General features: G+C 36.1%; 3 non-coding genes across 3 annotated transcripts; all 3 read left to right on the top strand.

Annotated features, from left to right (window-relative positions):
• Window positions 1-3597: 3597 nt before the first annotated feature.
• On the top strand, window positions 3598-3669 carry TRNAT-GGU (transfer RNA threonine (anticodon GGU)). Its single transcript has one exon. It is a non-coding gene; the product is annotated as a tRNA-Thr (tRNA).
• A 7376-nt stretch (window positions 3670-11045) lies between these two features.
• Window positions 11046-11117, top strand: TRNAT-GGU (transfer RNA threonine (anticodon GGU)). The gene has a single exon. It is a non-coding gene; the product is annotated as a tRNA-Thr (tRNA).
• Window positions 11118-15684: 4567 nt separating this feature from the next.
• TRNAT-GGU (transfer RNA threonine (anticodon GGU)) lies at window positions 15685-15756 on the top strand. Its single transcript has one exon. It is a non-coding gene; the product is annotated as a tRNA-Thr (tRNA).
• Window positions 15757-21623: the final 5867 nt, after the last annotated feature.

Here is a 21623-nt window from a genome sequence, read left to right on the forward strand (position 1 = left end):
TCCAAGTTTGACCATGTTCGATTCCGAATTTGGATTTTTGCCGTTAGACAGGAATTGTAGCCAGCTGAAATAGCTTTCTAATGCCGCCGAAACCAGTTGATTTGGAGTCCAGATGAGAATGTTATGCTCGACTTCGTGGACGTACGCTAACAAAGATGTTGAGGGATTGTCTCTTCTTATTTGATTTTATTTTCCTAATTGCAACTCTTTTTTTTTCTTTGATCATTTTTGCTTCCTGGACACCTAATTTTTGAATTGTACCCATAAGATACCAAATCCACCAATTCAAACAGAAATTTAAATTAATCCGAAAAAAAATCCATGTAAACGTAAACGTAGAGTTTTATTTCTACACTCCACTATATCTTTTTTATCTAGTGTTTTTGTTGTTGTTTGTTAATGCGTATTAAAGTCTAAGTATTGTAGTTTGTGTTTTTAAGAACGTTGTTGCGAATGCACTTTTTCGCATGTTTTTTTACATGTACGTTTGTGTATGTCCATTTGAGCGAGTGTGCTTGTGCATGTTTGTTGATTTGTATTAATGTCCTAGGATTTTAGTTTGCATTTTCATGATCCTTTTTGCGAATGCAAATTCGCGTGAGTACTTTTGTGCATGCTTTTGTACTCTTACTTATGCGCGTATCTTTCTAGCAAGTGTTTTTGTGCACGTTTCTTGATGCGCATTCATGTTCGAGACCGAATTCGGATTTTTCCCGTTACACATGAATTGTAGCCAGCTGAAATAGCTTTCTAATGCCGCCGAAACCAGTTGATTTGGAGTCCGGAAGAGAAAGTTATGCTCGACTTCGTGGACGTACACTACCAAATATGTTGAGGGATTCTCTCTTCTAATTTGATTTTATTTTCCTAATTGCAACTCTTTTCTTTTTCTTTGATCATTTTTGCTTCCTGGACACCTAATTTTTGAATTGTTCCCATAAGGTACCAAATCCACCAATTAAAACAGAAATATAAATTAATCCGTAAAAAAATCCACGTAAACGTAAACGTAGAGTTTAATTTCTACACTCCATTGTATCTCTTTTATCTAGTGTTTTTGCTGTTGTTTGTTAATGTGTATTAAAGTCCTAGTATTGTAGTTCGTGTTTTTAAGAACGTTGTTGCGAATTCACTTTTGCGCATGTTTTTTTACATGTACGTTTGTGACTGTCCATTTGAGCGTGTGTGCTTGTGCTTGTTTGTTGATTTGTATTAATGTCCTATGACTGTAGTTTGCGTTTTCATGATCCTTTTTGCGAATGCGCATTTGCGTGAGTACTTTTATGCATGCTTTTGTACTCTTACTTATGTGCGTATCTTTCTAGCGAGTGTTTTTGTGCACGTTTCTTGATGCGCATTCATGTCCTCGAACTGTAGTACGTGTTTTCATGATCGCTTTTGGAATCCAAGTTTGACCATGTTCGATTCCGAATTTGGATTTTTGCCGTTAGACAGGAATTGTAGCCAGCTGAAATAGCTTTCTAATGCCGCCGAAACCAGTTGATTTGGAGTCCAGATGAGAATGTTATGCTCGACTTCGTGGACGTACGCTAACAAAGATGTTGAGGGATTGTCTCTTCTTATTTGATTTTATTTTCCTAATTGCAACTCTTTTCTTTTTCTTTGATCATTTTTGCTTCCTGGACACCTAATTTTTGAATTGTACTGTACCCATAAGATACCAAATCCACCAATTCAAACAGAAATTTAAATTAATCCGAAAAAAAATCCATGTAAACGTAAACGTAGAGTTTTATTTCTACACTCCACTATATCTTTTTTATCTAGTGTTTTTGTTGTTGTTTGTTAATGCGTATTAAAGTCTAAGTATTGTAGTTTGTGTTTTTAAGAACGTTGTTGCGAATGCACTTTTTCGCATGTTTTTTTACATGTACGTTTGTGTATGTCCATTTGAGCGAGTGTGCTTGTGCATGTTTGTTGATTTGTATTAATGTCCTAGGATTTTAGTTTGCATTTTCATAATCCTTTTAGCGAATGCAAATTCGCGTGAGTACTTTTGTGCATGCTTTTGTACTCTTACTTATGCGCGTATCTTTCTAGCAAGTGTTTTTGTGCACGTTTCTTGATGCGCATTCATGTTCGAGACCGAATTCGGATTTTTCCCGTTACACATGAATTGTAGCCAGCTGAAATAGCTTTCTAATGCCGCCGAAACCAGTTGATTTGGAGTCCGGAAGAGAAAGTTATGCTCGACTTCGTGGACGTACACTACCAAATATGTTGAGGGATTCTCTCTTCTAATTTGATTTTATTTTCCTAATTGCAACTCTTTTCTTTTTCTTTGATCATTTTTGCTTCCTGGACACCTAATTTTTGAATTGTTCCCATAAGGTACCAAATCCACCAATTAAAACAGAAATATAAATTAATCCGTAAAAAAATCCACGTAAACGTAAACGTAGAGTTTAATTTCTACACTCCATTGTATCTCTTTTATCTAGTGTTTTTGCTGTTGTTTGTTAATGTGTATTAAAGTCCTAGTATTGTAGTTCGTGTTTTTAAGAACGTTGTTGCGAATTCACTTTTGCGCATGTTTTTTTACATGTACGTTTGTGACTGTCCATTTGAGCGTGTGTGCTTGTGCTTGTTTGTTGATTTGTATTAATGTCCTATGACTGTAGTTTGCGTTTTCATGATCCTTTTTGCGAATGCGCATTTGCGTGAGTACTTTTATGCATGCTTTTGTACTCTTACTTATGTGCGTATCTTTCTAGCGAGTGTTTTTGTGCACGTTTCTTGATGCGCATTCATGTCCTCGAACTGTAGTACGTGTTTTCATGATCGCTTTTGGAATCCAAGTTTGACTATGTTCGATTCCGAATTTGGATTTTTGCCGTTAGACAGGAATTGTAGCCAGCTGAAATAGCTTTCTAATGCCGCCGAAACCAGTTGATTTGGAGTCCAGATGAGAATGTTATGCTCGACTTCGTGGACGTACGCTAACAAAGATGTTGAGGGATTGTCTCTTCTTATTTGATTTTATTTTCCTAATTGCAACTCTTTTCTTTTTCTTTGATCATTTTTGCTTCCTGGACACCTAATTTTTGAATTGTACCCATAAGATACCAAATCCACCAATTCAAATAGAAATTTAAATTAATCCGAAAAAAAATCCATGTAAACGTAAACGTAGAGTTTTATTTCTACACTCCACTATATCTTTTTTATCTAGTGTTTTTGTTGTTGTTTGTTAATGCGTATTAAAGTCTTAGTATTGTAGTTTGTGTTCCGTTTTTCAGAATTGTATAGAATTTCATGATTCGATGAAATATCTTGAAATTTCTTTTATGTCGAATTTACATATATGTTATGTATCAATCAAGTGAATTTTGTTTAATTTTATTTATTAATTTTGTTTATAGGGATCATCTCCTCAATAAAATAAATTTAGGGCCAGTCTTGAAACAATTCATTTTACCCTAGACTTCCTAGGCAAATCCATTTGATTATTCAAAAAAAAAATCAGTCACTAGGGACTATGAGTCTACTGCATATACTTATCTATATTATATATATAATATGTGCATATAGAGATTTTATCTACACAGTAACTTGTTCGGGAATTAAATAAAATAAGCCCTTTTAACTCAGTGGTAGAGTAACGCCATGGTAAGGCGTAAGTCATCGGTTCAAATCCGATAAGGGGCTTTTTTTTAAGAACGTTTTTGCGAATGCACTTTTTCGCATGTTTTTTTACATGTACGTTTGTGTATGTCCATTTGAGCGAGTGTGCTTGTGCATGTTTGTTGATATGTATTAATGTCCTAGGATTTTAGTTTGCATTTTCATGATCCTTTTTGCGAATGCAAATTCGCGTGAGTACTTTTGTGCATGCTTTTGTACTCTTACTTATGTGCGTATCTTTCTAGCAAGTGTTTTTGTGCACGTTTCTTGATGCGCATTCATGTTCGAGACCGAATTTGGATTTTTCCCGTTACACATGAATTGTAGCCAGCAGAAATAGCTTTCTAATGCCGCCGAAACCAGTTGATTTGGAGTCCGGAAGAGAAAGTTATGCTCGACTTCGTGGACGTACACTACCAAATATGTTGAGGGATTCTCTCTTCTAATTTGATTTTATTTTCCTAATTGCAACTCTTTTCTTTTTCTTTGATCATTTTTGCTTCCTGGACACCTAATTTTTTAATTGTTCCCATAAGGTACCAAATCCACCAATTAAAACAGAAATATAAATTAATCCGTAAAAAAATCCACGTAAACGTAAACGTAGAGTTTAATTTCTACACTCCATTGTATCTCTTTTATCTAGTGTTTTTGCTGTTGTTTGTTAATGTGTATTAAAGTCCTAGTATTGTAGTTCGTGTTTTTAAGAACGTTGTTGCGAATGCACTTTTGCGCATGTTTTTTTACATGTAAGTTTGTGACTGTCCATTTGAGCGTGTGTGCTTGTGCATGTTCGTCTATTTGTATTAATGTCCTATGACTGTAGTTTGCGTTTTCATGATCCTTTTTGCGAATGCGCATTTGCCTGAGTACTTTTATGCATGCTTTTGTACTCTTACTTATGTGCGTATCTTTCTAGCGAGTGTTTTTGTGCACGTTTCTTGATGCGCATTCATGTCCTCGAACTGTAGTACGTGTTTTCATGATCGCTTTTGGAATCCAAGTTTGACCATGTTCGATTCCGAATTTGCATTTTTGCCGTTAGACAGGAATTGTAGCCAGCTGAAATAGCTTTCTAATGCCGCCGAAACCAGTTGATTTGGAGTCCAGATGAGAAAGTTATGCTCGACTTCGTGGACGTACGCTAACAAAGATGTTGAGGGATTGTCTCTTCTTATTTGATTTTATTTTCCTAATTTCAACTCTTTTCTTTTTCTTTGATCATTTTTGCTTCCTGGACACCTAATTTTTGAATTGTACCCATAAGATACCACATCCACCAATTCAAACAGAAATTTAAATTAATCCGAAAAAAAATCCATGTAAACGTAAACGTAGAGTTTTATTTCTACACTCCACTATATCTTTTTTATCTAGTGTTTTTGTTGTTGTTTGTTAATGCGTATTAAAGTCTTAGTATTGTAGTTTGTGTTTTTAAGAACGTTGTTGCGAATGCACTTTTGCGCATGTTTTTTTACATGTACGTTTGTGTATGTCCATTTGAGCGAGTGTGCTTGTGCATGTTTGTTGATTTGTATTAATGTCCTAGGATTTTAGTTTGCATTTTCATGATCCTTTTTGCGAATGCAAATTCGCGTGAGTACTTTTGTGCATGCTTTTGTACTCTTACTTATGCGCGTATCTTTCTAGCAAGTGTTTTTGTGCACGTTTCTTGATGCGCATTCATGTTCGAGATCGAATTCGGATTTTTCCCGTTACACATGAATTGTAGCCAGCTGAAATAGCTTTCTAATGCCGCCGAAACCAGTTGATTTGGAGTCCGGAAGAGAAAGTTATGCTCGACTTCGTGGACGTACACTACCAAATATGTTGAGGGATTCTCTCTTCTAATTTGATTTTATTTTCCTAATTGCAACTCTTTTCTTTTTCTTTGATCATTTTTGCTTCCTGGACACCTAATTTTTGAATTGTTCCCATAAGGTACCAAATCCACCAATTAAAACAGAAATATAAATTAATCCGTAAAAAAATCCACGTAAACGTAAACGTAGAGTTTAATTTCTACACTCCATTGTATCTCTTTTATCTAGTGTTTTTGTTGTTGTTTGTTAATGTGTATTAAAGTCCTAGTATTGTAGTTCGTGTTTTTAAGAACGTTGTTGCGAATGCACTTTTGCGCATGTTTTTTTACATGTACGTTTGTGACTGTCCATTTGAGCGTGTGTGCTTGTGCATGTTTGTTGATTGGTATTAATGTCCTATGACTGTAGTTTGCGTTTTCATGATCCTTTTTGCGAATGCGCATTTGCGTGAGTACTTTTATGCATGCTTTTGTACTCTTACTTATGTGCGTATCTTTCTAGCGAGTGTTTTTGTGCACGTTTCTTGATGCGCATTCATGTCCTCGAACTGTAGTACGTGTTTTCATGATCGCTTTTGGAATCCAAGTTTGACCATGTTCGATTCCGAATTTGGATTTTTGCCGTTAGACAGGAATTGTAGCCAGCTGAAATATCTTTCTAATGCCGCCGAAACCAGTTGATTTGGAGTCTTGATGAGAAAGTTATGCTCGACTTCGTGGACGTACGCTAACAAAGATGTTGAGGGATTGTCTCTTCTTATTTGATTTTATTTTCCTAATTGCAACTCTTTTCTTTTTCTTTGATCATTTTTGCTTCCTGGACACCTAATTTTTGAATTGTACCCATAAGATACCAAATCCACCAATTCAAACAGAAATTTAAATTAATCCGAAAAAAAATCCATGTAAACGTAAACGTAGAGTTTTATTTCTACACTCCACTATATCTTTTTTATCTAGTGTTTTTGTTGTTGTTTGTTAATGCGTATTAAAGTCTTAGTATTGTAGTTTGTGTTTTTAAGAACGTTGTTGCGAATGCACTTTTTCGCATGTTTTTTTACATGTACGTTTGTGTATGTCCATTTGAGCGAGTGTGCTTGTGCATGTTTGTTGATTTGTATTAATGTCCTAGGATTTTAGTTTGCATTTTCATGATCCTTTTTGCGAATGCAAATTCGCGTGAGTACTTTTGTGCATGCTTTTGTACTCTTACTTATGCGCGTATCTTTCTAGCAAGTGTTTTTGTGCACGTTTCTTGATGCGCATTCATGTTCGAGACCGAATTCGGATTTTTCCCGTTACACATGAATTGTAGCCAGCTGAAATAGCTTTCTAATGCCGCCGAAACCAGTTGATTTGGAGTCCGGAAGAGAAAGTTATGCTCGACTTCGTGGACGTACACTACCAAATATGTTGAGGGATTCTCTCTTCTAATTTGATTTTATTTTCCTAATTGCAACTCTTTTCTTTTTCTTTGATCATTTTTGCTTCCTGGACACCTAATTTTTGAATTGTTCCCATCAGGTACCAAATCCACCAATTAAAACAGAAATATAAATTAATCCGTAAAAAAATCCACGTAAACGTAAACGTAGAGTTTAATTTCTACACTCCATTGTATCTCTTTTATCTAGTGTTTTTGCTGTTGTTTGTTAATGTGTATTAAAGTCCTAGTATTGTAGTTCGTGTTTTTAAGAACGTTGTTGCGAATTCACTTTTGCGCATGTTTTTTTACATGTACGTTTGTGACTGTCCATTTGAGCGTGTGTGCTTGTGCTTGTTTGTTGATTTGTATTAATGTCCTATGACTGTAGTTTGCGTTTTCATGATCCTTTTTGCGAATGCGCATTTGCGTGAGTACTTTTATGCATGCTTTTGTACTCTTACTTATGTGCGTATCTTTCTAGCGAGTGTTTTTGTGCACGTTTCTTGATGCGCATTCATGTCCTCGAACTGTAGTACGTGTTTTCATGATCGCTTTTGGAATCCAAGTTTGACCATGTTCGATTCCGAATTTGGATTTTTGCCGTTAGACAGGAATTGTAGCCAGCTGAAATAGCTTTCTAATGCCGCCGAAACCAGTTGATTTGGAGTCCAGATGAGAATGTTATGCTCGACTTCGTGGACGTACGCTAACAAAGATGTTGAGGGATTGTCTCTTCTTATTTGATTTTATTTTCCTAATTGCAACTCTTTTTTTTTCTTTGATCATTTTTGCTTCCTGGACACCTAATTTTTGAATTGTACCCATAAGATACCAAATCCACCAATTCAAACAGAAATTTAAATTAATCCGAAAAAAAATCCATGTAAACGTAAACGTAGAGTTTTATTTCTACACTCCACTATATCTTTTTTATCTAGTGTTTTTGTTGTTGTTTGTTAATGCGTATTAAAGTCTAAGTATTGTAGTTTGTGTTTTTAAGAACGTTGTTGCGAATGCACTTTTTCGCATGTTTTTTTACATGTACGTTTGTGTATGTCCATTTGAGCGAGTGTGCTTGTGCATGTTTGTTGATTTGTATTAATGTCCTAGGATTTTAGTTTGCATTTTCATGATCCTTTTTGCGAATGCAAATTCGCGTGAGTACTTTTGTGCATGCTTTTGTACTCTTACTTATGCGCGTATCTTTCTAGCAAGTGTTTTTGTGCACGTTTCTTGATGCGCATTCATGTTCGAGACCGAATTCGGATTTTTCCCGTTACACATGAATTGTAGCCAGCTGAAATAGCTTTCTAATGCCGCCGAAACCAGTTGATTTGGAGTCCGGAAGAGAAAGTTATGCTCGACTTCGTGGACGTACACTACCAAATATGTTGAGGGATTCTCTCTTCTAATTTGATTTTATTTTCCTAATTGCAACTCTTTTCTTTTTCTTTGATCATTTTTGCTTCCTGGACACCTAATTTTTGAATTGTTCCCATAAGGTACCAAATCCACCAATTAAAACAGAAATATAAATTAATCCGTAAAAAAATCCACGTAAACGTAAACGTAGAGTTTAATTTCTACACTCCATTGTATCTCTTTTATCTAGTGTTTTTGCTGTTGTTTGTTAATGTGTATTAAAGTCCTAGTATTGTAGTTCGTGTTTTTAAGAACGTTGTTGCGAATTCACTTTTGCGCATGTTTTTTTACATGTACGTTTGTGACTGTCCATTTGAGCGTGTGTGCTTGTGCTTGTTTGTTGATTTGTATTAATGTCCTATGACTGTAGTTTGCGTTTTCATGATCCTTTTTGCGAATGCGCATTTGCGTGAGTACTTTTATGCATGCTTTTGTACTCTTACTTATGTGCGTATCTTTCTAGCGAGTGTTTTTGTGCACGTTTCTTGATGCGCATTCATGTCCTCGAACTGTAGTACGTGTTTTCATGATCGCTTTTGGAATCCAAGTTTGACCATGTTCGATTCCGAATTTGGATTTTTGCCGTTAGACAGGAATTGTAGCCAGCTGAAATAGCTTTCTAATGCCGCCGAAACCAGTTGATTTGGAGTCCAGATGAGAATGTTATGCTCGACTTCGTGGACGTACGCTAACAAAGATGTTGAGGGATTGTCTCTTCTTATTTGATTTTATTTTCCTAATTGCAACTCTTTTCTTTTTCTTTGATCATTTTTGCTTCCTGGACACCTAATTTTTGAATTGTACCCATAAGATACCAAATCCACCAATTCAAACAGAAATTTAAATTAATCCGAAAAAAAATCCATGTAAACGTAAACGTAGAGTTTTATTTCTACACTCCACTATATCTTTTTTATCTAGTGTTTTTGTTGTTGTTTGTTAATGCGTATTAAAGTCTAAGTATTGTAGTTTGTGTTTTTAAGAACGTTGTTGCGAATGCACTTTTTCGCATGTTTTTTTACATGTACGTTTGTGTATGTCCATTTGAGCGAGTGTGCTTGTGCATGTTTGTTGATTTGTATTAATGTCCTAGGATTTTAGTTTGCATTTTCATAATCCTTTTAGCGAATGCAAATTCGCGTGAGTACTTTTGTGCATGCTTTTGTACTCTTACTTATGCGCGTATCTTTCTAGCAAGTGTTTTTGTGCACGTTTCTTGATGCGCATTCATGTTCGAGACCGAATTCGGATTTTTCCCGTTACACATGAATTGTAGCCAGCTGAAATAGCTTTCTAATGCCGCCGAAACCAGTTGATTTGGAGTCCGGAAGAGAAAGTTATGCTCGACTTCGTGGACGTACACTACCAAATATGTTGAGGGATTCTCTCTTCTAATTTGATTTTATTTTCCTAATTGCAACTCTTTTCTTTTTCTTTGATCATTTTTGCTTCCTGGACACCTAATTTTTGAATTGTTCCCATAAGGTACCAAATCCACCAATTAAAACAGAAATATAAATTAATCCGTAAAAAAATCCACGTAAACGTAAACGTAGAGTTTAATTTCTACACTCCATTGTATCTCTTTTATCTAGTGTTTTTGCTGTTGTTTGTTAATGTGTATTAAAGTCCTAGTATTGTAGTTCGTGTTTTTAAGAACGTTGTTGCGAATTCACTTTTGCGCATGTTTTTTTACATGTACGTTTGTGACTGTCCATTTGAGCGTGTGTGCTTGTGCTTGTTTGTTGATTTGTATTAATGTCCTATGACTGTAGTTTGCGTTTTCATGATCCTTTTTGCGAATGCGCATTTGCGTGAGTACTTTTATGCATGCTTTTGTACTCTTACTTATGTGCGTATCTTTCTAGCGAGTGTTTTTGTGCACGTTTCTTGATGCGCATTCATGTCCTCGAACTGTAGTACGTGTTTTCATGATCGCTTTTGGAATCCAAGTTTGACTATGTTCGATTCCGAATTTGGATTTTTGCCGTTAGACAGGAATTGTAGCCAGCTGAAATAGCTTTCTAATGCCGCCGAAACCAGTTGATTTGGAGTCCAGATGAGAATGTTATGCTCGACTTCGTGGACGTACGCTAACAAAGATGTTGAGGGATTGTCTCTTCTTATTTGATTTTATTTTCCTAATTGCAACTCTTTTCTTTTTCTTTGATCATTTTTGCTTCCTGGACACCTAATTTTTGAATTGTACCCATAAGATACCAAATCCACCAATTCAAATAGAAATTTAAATTAATCCGAAAAAAAATCCATGTAAACGTAAACGTAGAGTTTTATTTCTACACTCCACTATATCTTTTTTATCTAGTGTTTTTGTTGTTGTTTGTTAATGCGTATTAAAGTCTTAGTATTGTAGTTTGTGTTCCGTTTTTCAGAATTGTATAGAATTTCATGATTCGATGAAATATCTTGAAATTTCTTTTATGTCGAATTTACATATATGTTATGTATCAATCAAGTGAATTTTGTTTAATTTTATTTATTAATTTTGTTTATAGGGATCATCTCCTCAATAAAATAAATTTAGGGCCAGTCTTGAAACAATTCATTTTACCCTAGACTTCCTAGGCAAATCCATTTGATTATTCAAAAAAAAAATCAGTCACTAGGGACTATGAGTCTACTGCATATACTTATCTATATTATATATATAATATGTGCATATAGAGATTTTATCTACACAGTAACTTGTTCGGGAATTAAATAAAATAAGCCCTTTTAACTCAGTGGTAGAGTAACGCCATGGTAAGGCGTAAGTCATCGGTTCAAATCCGATAAGGGGCTTTTTTTTAAGAACGTTTTTGCGAATGCACTTTTTCGCATGTTTTTTTACATGTACGTTTGTGTATGTCCATTTGAGCGAGTGTGCTTGTGCATGTTTGTTGATATGTATTAATGTCCTAGGATTTTAGTTTGCATTTTCATGATCCTTTTTGCGAATGCAAATTCGCGTGAGTACTTTTGTGCATGCTTTTGTACTCTTACTTATGTGCGTATCTTTCTAGCAAGTGTTTTTGTGCACGTTTCTTGATGCGCATTCATGTTCGAGACCGAATTTGGATTTTTCCCGTTACACATGAATTGTAGCCAGCAGAAATAGCTTTCTAATGCCGCCGAAACCAGTTGATTTGGAGTCCGGAAGAGAAAGTTATGCTCGACTTCGTGGACGTACACTACCAAATATGTTGAGGGATTCTCTCTTCTAATTTGATTTTATTTTCCTAATTGCAACTCTTTTCTTTTTCTTTGATCATTTTTGCTTCCTGGACACCTAATTTTTGAATTGTTCCCATAAGGTACCAAATCCACCAATTAAAACAGAAATATAAATTAATCCGTAAAAAAATCCACGTAAACGTAAACGTAGAGTTTAATTTCTACACTCCATTGTATCTCTTTTATCTAGTGTTTTTGCTGTTGTTTGTTAATGTGTATTAAAGTCCTAGTATTGTAGTTCGTGTTTTTAAGAACGTTGTTGCGAATGCACTTTTGCGCATGTTTTTTTACATGTAAGTTTGTGACTGTCCATTTGAGCGTGTGTGCTTGTGCATGTTCGTCTATTTGTATTAATGTCCTATGACTGTAGTTTGCGTTTTCATGATCCTTTTTGCGAATGCGCATTTGCCTGAGTACTTTTATGCATGCTTTTGTACTCTTACTTATGTGCGTATCTTTCTAGCGAGTGTTTTTGTGCACGTTTCTTGATGCGCATTCATGTCCTCGAACTGTAGTACGTGTTTTCATGATCGCTTTTGGAATCCAAGTTTGACCATGTTCGATTCCGAATTTGCATTTTTGCCGTTAGACAGGAATTGTAGCCAGCTGAAATAGCTTTCTAATGCCGCCGAAACCAGTTGATTTGGAGTCCAGATGAGAAAGTTATGCTCGACTTCGTGGACGTACGCTAACAAAGATGTTGAGGGATTGTCTCTTCTTATTTGATTTTATTTTCCTAATTTCAACTCTTTTCTTTTTCTTTGATCATTTTTGCTTCCTGGACACCTAATTTTTGAATTGTACCCATAAGATACCACATCCACCAATTCAAACAGAAATTTAAATTAATCCGAAAAAAAATCCATGTAAACGTAAACGTAGAGTTTTATTTCTACACTCCACTATATCTTTTTTATCTAGTGTTTTTGTTGTTGTTTGTTAATGCGTATTAAAGTCTTAGTATTGTAGTTTGTGTTTTTAAGAACGTTGTTGCGAATGCACTTTTGCGCATGTTTTTTTACATGTACGTTTGTGTATGTCCATTTGAGCGAGTGTGCTTGTGCATGTTTGTTGATTTGTATTAATGTCCTAGGATTTTAGTTTGCATTTTCATGATCCTTTTTGCGAATGCAAATTCGCGTGAGTACTTTTGTGCATGCTTTTGTACTCTTACTTATGCGCGTATCTTTCTAGCAAGTGTTTTTGTGCACGTTTCTTGATGCGCATTCATGTTCGAGACCGAATTCGGATTTTTCCCGTTACACATGAATTGTAGCCAGCTGAAATAGCTTTCTAATGCCGCCGAAACCAGTTGATTTGGAGTCCGGAAGAGAAAGTTATGCTCGACTTCGTGGACGTACACTACCAAATATGTTGAGGGATTCTCTCTTCTAATTTGATTTTATTTTCCTAATTGCAACTCTTTTCTTTTTCTTTGATCATTTTTGCTTCCTGGACACCTAATTTTTGAATTGTTCCCATAAGGTACCAAATCCACCAATTAAAACAGAAATATAAATTAATCCGTAAAAAAATCCACGTAAACGTAAACGTAGAGTTTAATTTCTACACTCCATTGTATCTCTTTTATCTAGTGTTTTTGCTGTTGTTTGTTAATGTGTATTAAAGTCCTAGTATTGTAGTTCGTGTTTTTAAGAACGTTGTTGCGAATTCACTTTTGCGCATGTTTTTTTACATGTACGTTTGTGACTGTCCATTTGAGCGTGTGTGCTTGTGCTTGTTTGTTGATTTGTATTAATGTCCTATGACTGTAGTTTGCGTTTTCATGATCCTTTTTGCGAATGCGCATTTGCGTGAGTACTTTTATGCATGCTTTTGTACTCTTACTTATGTGCGTATCTTTCTAGCGAGTGTTTTTGTGCACGTTTCTTGATGCGCATTCATGTCCTCGAACTGTAGTACGTGTTTTCATGATCGCTTTTGGAATCCAAGTTTGACCATGTTCGATTCCGAATTTGGATTTTTGCCGTTAGACAGGAATTGTAGCCAGCTGAAATAGCTTTCTAATGCCGCCGAAACCAGTTGATTTGGAGTCCAGATGAGAATGTTATGCTCGACTTCGTGGACGTACGCTAACAAAGATGTTGAGGGATTGTCTCTTCTTATTTGATTTTATTTTCCTAATTGCAACTCTTTTCTTTTTCTTTGATCATTTTTGCTTCCTGGACACCTAATTTTTGAATTGTACCCATAAGATACCAAATCCACCAATTCAAACAGAAATTTAAATTAATCCGAAAAAAAATCCATGTAAACGTAAACGTAGAGTTTTATTTCTACACTCCACTATATCTTTTTTATCTAGTGTTTTTGTTGTTGTTTGTTAATGCGTATTAAAGTCTAAGTATTGTAGTTTGTGTTTTTAAGAACGTTGTTGCGAATGCACTTTTTCGCATGTTTTTTTACATGTACGTTTGTGTATGTCCATTTGAGCGAGTGTGCTTGTGCATGTTTGTTGATTTGTATTAATGTCCTAGGATTTTAGTTTGCATTTTCATGATCCTTTTTGCGAATGCAAATTCGCGTGAGTACTTTTGTGCATGCTTTTGTACTCTTACTTATGCGCGTATCTTTCTAGCAAGTGTTTTTGTGCACGTTTCTTGATGCGCATTCATGTTCGAGACCGAATTCGGATTTTTCCCGTTACACATGAATTGTAGCCAGCTGAAATAGCTTTCTAATGCCGCCGAAACCAGTTGATTTGGAGTCCGGAAGAGAAAGTTATGCTCGACTTCGTGGACGTACACTACCAAATATGTTGAGGGATTCTCTCTTCTAATTTGATTTTATTTTCCTAATTGCAACTCTTTTCTTTTTCTTTGATCATTTTTGCTTCCTGGACACCTAATTTTTGAATTGTTCCCATAAGGTACCAAATCCACCAATTAAAACAGAAATATAAATTAATCCGTAAAAAAATCCACGTAAACGTAAACGTAGAGTTTAATTTCTACACTCCATTGTATCTCTTTTATCTAGTGTTTTTGCTGTTGTTTGTTAATGTAAATTAAAGTCCTAGTATTGTAGTTCGTGTTTTTAAGAACGTTGTTGCGAATTCACTTTTGCGCATGTTTTTTTACATGTACGTTTGTGACTGTCCATTTGAGCGTGTGTGCTTGTGCTTGTTTGTTGATTTGTATTAATGTCCTATGACTGTAGTTTGCGTTTTCATGATCCTTTTTGCGAATGCGCATTTGCGTGAGTACTTTTATGCATGCTTTTGTACTCTTACTTATGTGCGTATCTTTCTAGCGAGTGTTTTTGTGCACGTTTCTTGATGCGCATTCATGTCCTCGAACTGTAGTACGTGTTTTCATGATCGCTTTTGGAATCCAAGTTTGACCATGTTCGATTCCGAATTTGGATTTTTGCCGTTAGACAGGAATTGTAGCCAGCTGAAATAGCTTTCTAATGCCGCCGAAACCAGTTGATTTGGAGTCCAGATGAGAATGTTATGCTCGACTTCGTGGACGTACGCTAACAAAGATGTTGAGGGATTGTCTCTTCTTATTTGATTTTATTTTCCTAATTGCAACTCTTTTCTTTTTCTTTGATCATTTTTGCTTCCTGGACACCTAATTTTTGAATTGTACCCATAAGATACCAAATCCACCAATTCAAATAGAAATTTAAATTAATCCGAAAAAAAATCCATGTAAACGTAAACGTAGAGTTTTATTTCTACACTCCACTATATCTTTTTTATCTAGTGTTTTTGTTGTTGTTTGTTAATGCGTATTAAAGTCTTAGTATTGTAGTTTGTGTTCCGTTTTTCAGAATTGTATAGAATTTCATGATTCGATGAAATATCTTGAAATTTCTTTTATGTCGAATTTACATATATGTTATGTATCAATCAAGTGAATTTTGTTTAATTTTATTTATTAATTTTGTTTATAGGGATCATCTCCTCAATAAAATAAATTTAGGGCCAGTCTTGAAACAATTCATTTTACCCTAGACTTCCTAGGCAAATCCATTTGATTATTCAAAAAAAAAATCAGTCACTAGGGACTATGAGTCTACTGCATATACTTATCTATATTATATATATAATATGTGCATATAGAGATTTTATCTACACAGTAACTTGTTCGGGAATTAAATAAAATAAGCCCTTTTAACTCAGTGGTAGAGTAACGCCATGGTAAGGCGTAAGTCATCGGTTCAAATCCGATAAGGGGCTTTTTTTTAAGAACGTTTTTGCGAATGCACTTTTTCGCATGTTTTTTTACATGTACGTTTGTGTATGTCCATTTGAGCGAGTGTGCTTGTGCATGTTTGTTGATATGTATTAATGTCCTAGGATTTTAGTTTGCATTTTCATGATCCTTTTTGCGAATGCAAATTCGCGTGAGTACTTTTGTGCATGCTTTTGTACTCTTACTTATGTGCGTATCTTTCTAGCAAGTGTTTTTGTGCACGTTTCTTGATGCGCATTCATGTTCGAGACCGAATTTGGATTTTTCCCGTTACACATGAATTGTAGCCAGCAGAAATAGCTTTCTAATGCCGCCGAAACCAGTTGATTTGGAGTCCGGAAGAGAAAGTTATGCTCGACTTCGTGGACGTACACTACCAAATATGTTGAGGGATTCTCTCTTCTAATTTGATTTTATTTTCCTAATTGCAACTCTTTTCTTTTTCTTTGATCATTTTTGCTTCCTGGACACCTAATTTTTTAATTGTTCCCATAAGGTACCAAATCCACCAATTAAAACAGAAATATAAATTAATCCGTAAAAAAATCCACGTAAACGTAAACGTAGAGTTTAATTTCTACACTCCATTGTATCTCTTTTATCTAGTGTTTTTGCTGTTGTTTGTTAATGTGTATTAAAGTCCTAGTATTGTAGTTCGTGTTTTTAAGAACGTTGTTGCGAATGCACTTTTGCGCATGTTTTTTTACATGTAAGTTTGTGACTGTCCATTTGAGCGTGTGTGCTTGTGCATGTTCGTCTATTTGTATTAATGTCCTATGACTGTAGTTTGCGTTTTCATGATCCTTTTTGCGAATGCGCATTTGCCTGAGTACTTTTATGCATGCTTTTGTACTCTTACTTATGTGCGTATCTTTCTAGCGAGTGTTTTTGTGCACGTTTCTTGATGCGCATTCATGTCCTCGAACTGTAGTACGTGTTTTCATGATCGCTTTTGGAATCCAAGTTTGACCATGTTCGATTCCGAATTTGCATTTTTGCCGTTAGACAGGAATTGTAGCCAGCTGAAATAGCTTTCTAATGCCGCCGAAACCAGTTGATTTGGAGTCCAGATGAGAAAGTTATGCTCGACTTCGTGGACGTACGCTAACAAAGATGTTGAGGGATTGTCTCTTCTTATTTGATTTTATTTTCCTAATTTCAACTCTTTTCTTTTTCTTTGATCATTTTTGCTTCCTGGACACCTAATTTTTGAATTGTACCCATAAGATACCACATCCACCAATTCAAACAGAAATTTAAATTAATCCGAAAAAAAATCCATGTAAACGTAAACGTAGAGTTTTATTTCTACACTCCACTATATCTTTTTTATCTAGTGTTTTTGTTGTTGTTTGTTAATGCGTATTAAAGTCTTAGTATTGTAGTTTGTGTTTTTAAGAACGTTGTTGCGAATGCACTTTTGCGCATGTTTTTTTACATGTACGTTTGTGTATGTCCATTTGAGCGAGTGTGCTTGTGCATGTTTGTTGATTTGTATTAATGTCCTAGGATTTTAGTTTGCATTTTCATGATCCTTTTTGCGAATGCAAATTCGCGTGAGTACTTTTGTGCATGCTTTTGTACTCTTACTTATGTGCGTATCTTTCTAGCAAGTATTTTTGTGCACGTTTCTTGATGCGCATTCATGTTCGAGACCGAATTTGGATTTTTCCCGTTACACGTGAATTGTAGCCAGCTCAAATAGCTTTCTAATGCCGCCGAAACCAGTTGATTTGGAGTCCGGAAGAGAAAGTTATGCTCGACTTCGTGGACGTACACTACCAAATATGTTGAGGGATTCTCTCTTCTAATTTGATTTTATTTTCCTAATTGCAACTCTTTTCTTTTTCTTTGATCATTTTTGCTTCCTGGACACCTAATTTTTGAATTGTTCCCATAAGGTACCAAATCCACCAATTAAAACAAAAATATAAATTAATCCGTAAAAAAATCCACGTAAACGTAAACGTAGAGTTTAATTTCTACACTCCATTGTATCTCTTTTATCTAGTGTTTTTGGTGTTGTTTGTTAATGTGTATTAAAGTCCTAGTATTGTAGTTCGTGTTTTTAAGAACGTTGTTGCGAATGCACTTTTGCGCATGTTTTTTTACATGTACGTTTGTGACTGTCCATTTGAGCGTGTGTGCTTGTGCATGTTTGTTGATTTGTATTAATGTCCTATGACTGTAGTTTGCGTTTTCATGATCCTTTTTGCGAATGCGCATTTGCGTGAGTACTTTTATGCATGCTTTTGTACTCTTACTTATGTGCGTATCTTTCTAGCGAGTGTTTTTGTGCACGTTTCTTGATGCGCATTCATGTCCTCGAACTGTAGTACGTGTTTTCATGATCGCTTTTGGAATCCAAGTTTGACCATGTTCGATTCCGAATTTGGATTTTTGCCGTTAGACAGGAATTGTAGCCATCTGAAATAGCTTTCTAATGCCGCCGAAACCAGTTGATTTGGAGTCCAGATGAGAATGTTATGCTCGACTTCGTGGACGTACGCTAACAAAGATGTTGAGGGATTGTCTCTTCTTATTTGATTTTATTTTCCTAATTGCAACTCTTTTCTTTTTCTTTGATCATTTTTGCTTCCTGTACACCTAATTTTTGAATTGTACCCATAAGATACCAAATCCACCAATTCAAACAGAAATTTAAATTAATCCGAAAAAAAATCCATGTAAACGTAAACGTAGAGTTTTATTTCTACACTCCACTATATCTTTTTTATCTAGTGTTTTTGTTGTTGTTTGTTAATGCGTATTAAAGTCTTAGTATTGTAGTTTGTGTTTTTAAGAACGTTGTTGCGAATGCACTTTTTCGCATGTTTTTTTACATGTACGTTTGTGTATGTCCATTTGAGCGAGTGTGCTTGTGCATGTTTGTTGATTTGTATTAATGTCCTAGGATTTTAGTTTGCATTTTCATGATCCTTTTTGCGAATGCAAATTCGCGTGAGTACTTTTGTGCATGCTTTTGTACTCTTACTTATGTGCGTATCTTTCTAGCAAGTGTTTTTGTGCACGTTTCTTGATGCGCATTCATGTTCGAGACCGAATTTGGATTTTTCCCGTTACACATGAATTGTAGCCAGCTGAAATAGCTTTCTAATGCCGCCGAAACCAGTTGATTTGGAGTCCAGAAGAGAAAGTTATGCTCGACTTCGTGGACATACACTACCAAATATGTTGAGGGATTCTCTCTTCTAATTTGATTTTATTTTCCTAATTGCAACTCTTTTCTTTTTCTTTGATCATTTTTGCTTCCTCGACACCTAATTTTTTAATTGTTCCCAGAAGGTACCAAATCCACCAATTAAAACAGAAATATAAATTAATCCGTAAAAAAATCCACGTAAACGTAAACGTAGAGTTTAATTTCTACACTCCATTGTATCTCTTTTATCTAGTGTTTTTGCTGTTGTTTGTTAATGTGTATTAAAGTCCTAGTTGTTGGAGTAGGTGACCAACAAGCCAACTTGTGGCTATGGTCTTTCTCGTTTTCCTTGTAATAAAACAATCGTTTTTCGTTCGTAATAATAAAACATTTCATTTGGCATTCTATATCTCTTATACCATGCAAGCAGCATAGATATAGTCCTAACGAGTTACTCTATTACTGTGAGTTGGTCTAGTAGAATCGTGAGATAACTCAGCAATGTAATGTAACTGTTAAACCTTGTTCCTAGTCGATGGGTTACGCCAATAATGAGGATACCGGCCTTTCCCTTTTGAGAATAGCACTTAGTGTATGTGTACTGCGTCTCATCAGTCCTCGGTGTTGTGACATCGGCATACTTGAGTGGGTGCTCATACTAGATGAGTTCACTGAACTCCCTCGCCCTAGAAATCTGTAAGTGGTTCTCATTCATCGAGTAATAGGTTTCTAAGATATAGTTGTACACCATTAGTCCTTGAGACCCAGACATCACCGTGACTTCACTAGAGGACCGATTGTATCGTGACCTGTCTCTGAGTCCCACCGCGGACCACTCCAAGGGCCAACGTTCGTGCAATCCGAAATCTAGTGTGAAGTCTGTGCATTGTAGTAGGGGATTCGAGCGCTTGAGTAGTCATGGATGTCCTGTCTGTTCTGACGGTTTATAATCCAAGGAATCTCTGGCCAGAGTTGATAGTGGGGTGATTAAGGAAATGTGTTTCCCTAAGTCGCACACAAACGGATTTATAATACCTAGAACGTTCGCACGGTTATTGAACTTTATAAGAGGTCTCGGTGAACCAATGCCTCTAGTTCAATCGGGATATGTGCTGCGAAGGGATCGTACTGTACGCTAACTATATCATAAGGTTCTTGCAGGCACTTCACTTGTATCTAGGGAATCATGATGCGTAGTTGCTAGACGCCAATCTTGATTCGTTGGGCACCGATTTGATCGGGGTTTAGGTAAAATGAGTTTTACTCTAATCGGGACTCTTGGGAGGAGTTCGTATAAGAACAATGTGTTGTTCGAATCACAAAGAGTTGTGAGCCCACGGCTAGCATACACCTGAACCATTGAGGGTCACACTTCTCGTGTAATATAGATCCTTGATAACAACAAGCATAGATTAATGTGTTAATCTTTGAACAATTGGATGTCGATATGATTGAATCCAAGATTCGTAATTGTGGATTGCGAATCGGAATAAACGTAGAGAAAGAGAGACATGCGGAATTTAGTGAACTTTCTAAATTGGGAAGTTTCCCGATTTAGCAAGTCCACTGAAGTGGAAGTTTCCAATTTTGGAAATTGGAAATTTCGAAGAGGCACTCGTATCGACAAGGACTTTGAGCTCGTCACAAATATAATTTTGTTATAATTTTGTGAACGATCGTTTATTAGAAACGAGGCCGACGAGGGAATGGGCTTATTACATCAGTGGGTCAAGCCCAATGACTTAAACCCACTAGGGTTGAAAAACCCTAAGTATAAATAGACCTCAAACAAGAGTTTGAGATCAGATTTTCTGCAACAAAACCCTAGCCGCTCAAGCCCTAGCCGTCCTCCCTCTCGGCCGTTGCTGCCCCGCCGCACCGCCGCTGTCCGCCGCCGGAATCCGCCGGTTTTTCCCTCTCCTTTCTCTATCGTATTCCCTTGTTATCTAACCCCTTTGTATCTAGTGCTACAGTAGGGGGAGATCCGTTTATTCGAGGTGAAACCTAATTGGAGAGGAGCTGCTGCCCCGACGGAATTGCCACACCGCCGCACGCGCCGCTGCACCGCCCACGCGCCGCCGCCGTTGTCACGCACGCGCCGCCGTCGCTCCACCTTCGGACCAGCTGCCGTTCGGTGGTGTTCCTGCAGCCCCGAGGATTGGTAATCGCAGCTTGTACGTGATTGGTTCTTGATTTCGATTCGTCGAAATCTCACGCTACAAGAGGTAAACAAATCGAAACCGTCGTAAATTAATTCGAACATATTTGTATGAATTGTAATTTATGATTATGAGTAATATGCGATTACGTGTTTCGATTTCATTAAATGATGTATAAGCATGTTTCATAACTTTCGATTATACGTATTTTTCAATTAAATCGAAAATTACCATATGTATGGCGGAAGCGTTAAGGTACGTTGACTATGTGATTAGTTTATGCATGTAATCGAAACTAGTTCGATATAAAATTTTAAATTCCGCTGCGTATACATGCACGATCCCCAACAGTGGTATCAGAGCCACGGGTTAATCGTTTATTTGTCAACGTGTTTATCGTTTTCGAAAGCATGCTTCGATTTGTTGAATTGTTGAATTTTTGGTGTTATCAAACTGGGTGGTTTAATATTAATTAAATATTTTGAATATTTCATAAAATATAAAAGATTTTAATTTTAAAAAAATTCGA

This window comes from Erythranthe guttata, chromosome 8 (assembly GCF_056151865.1).
Source record: "Erythranthe guttata isolate IM_541 chromosome 8, IM_541, whole genome shotgun sequence".
Classification (NCBI taxonomy): domain Eukaryota; kingdom Viridiplantae; phylum Streptophyta; class Magnoliopsida; order Lamiales; family Phrymaceae; genus Erythranthe; species Erythranthe guttata.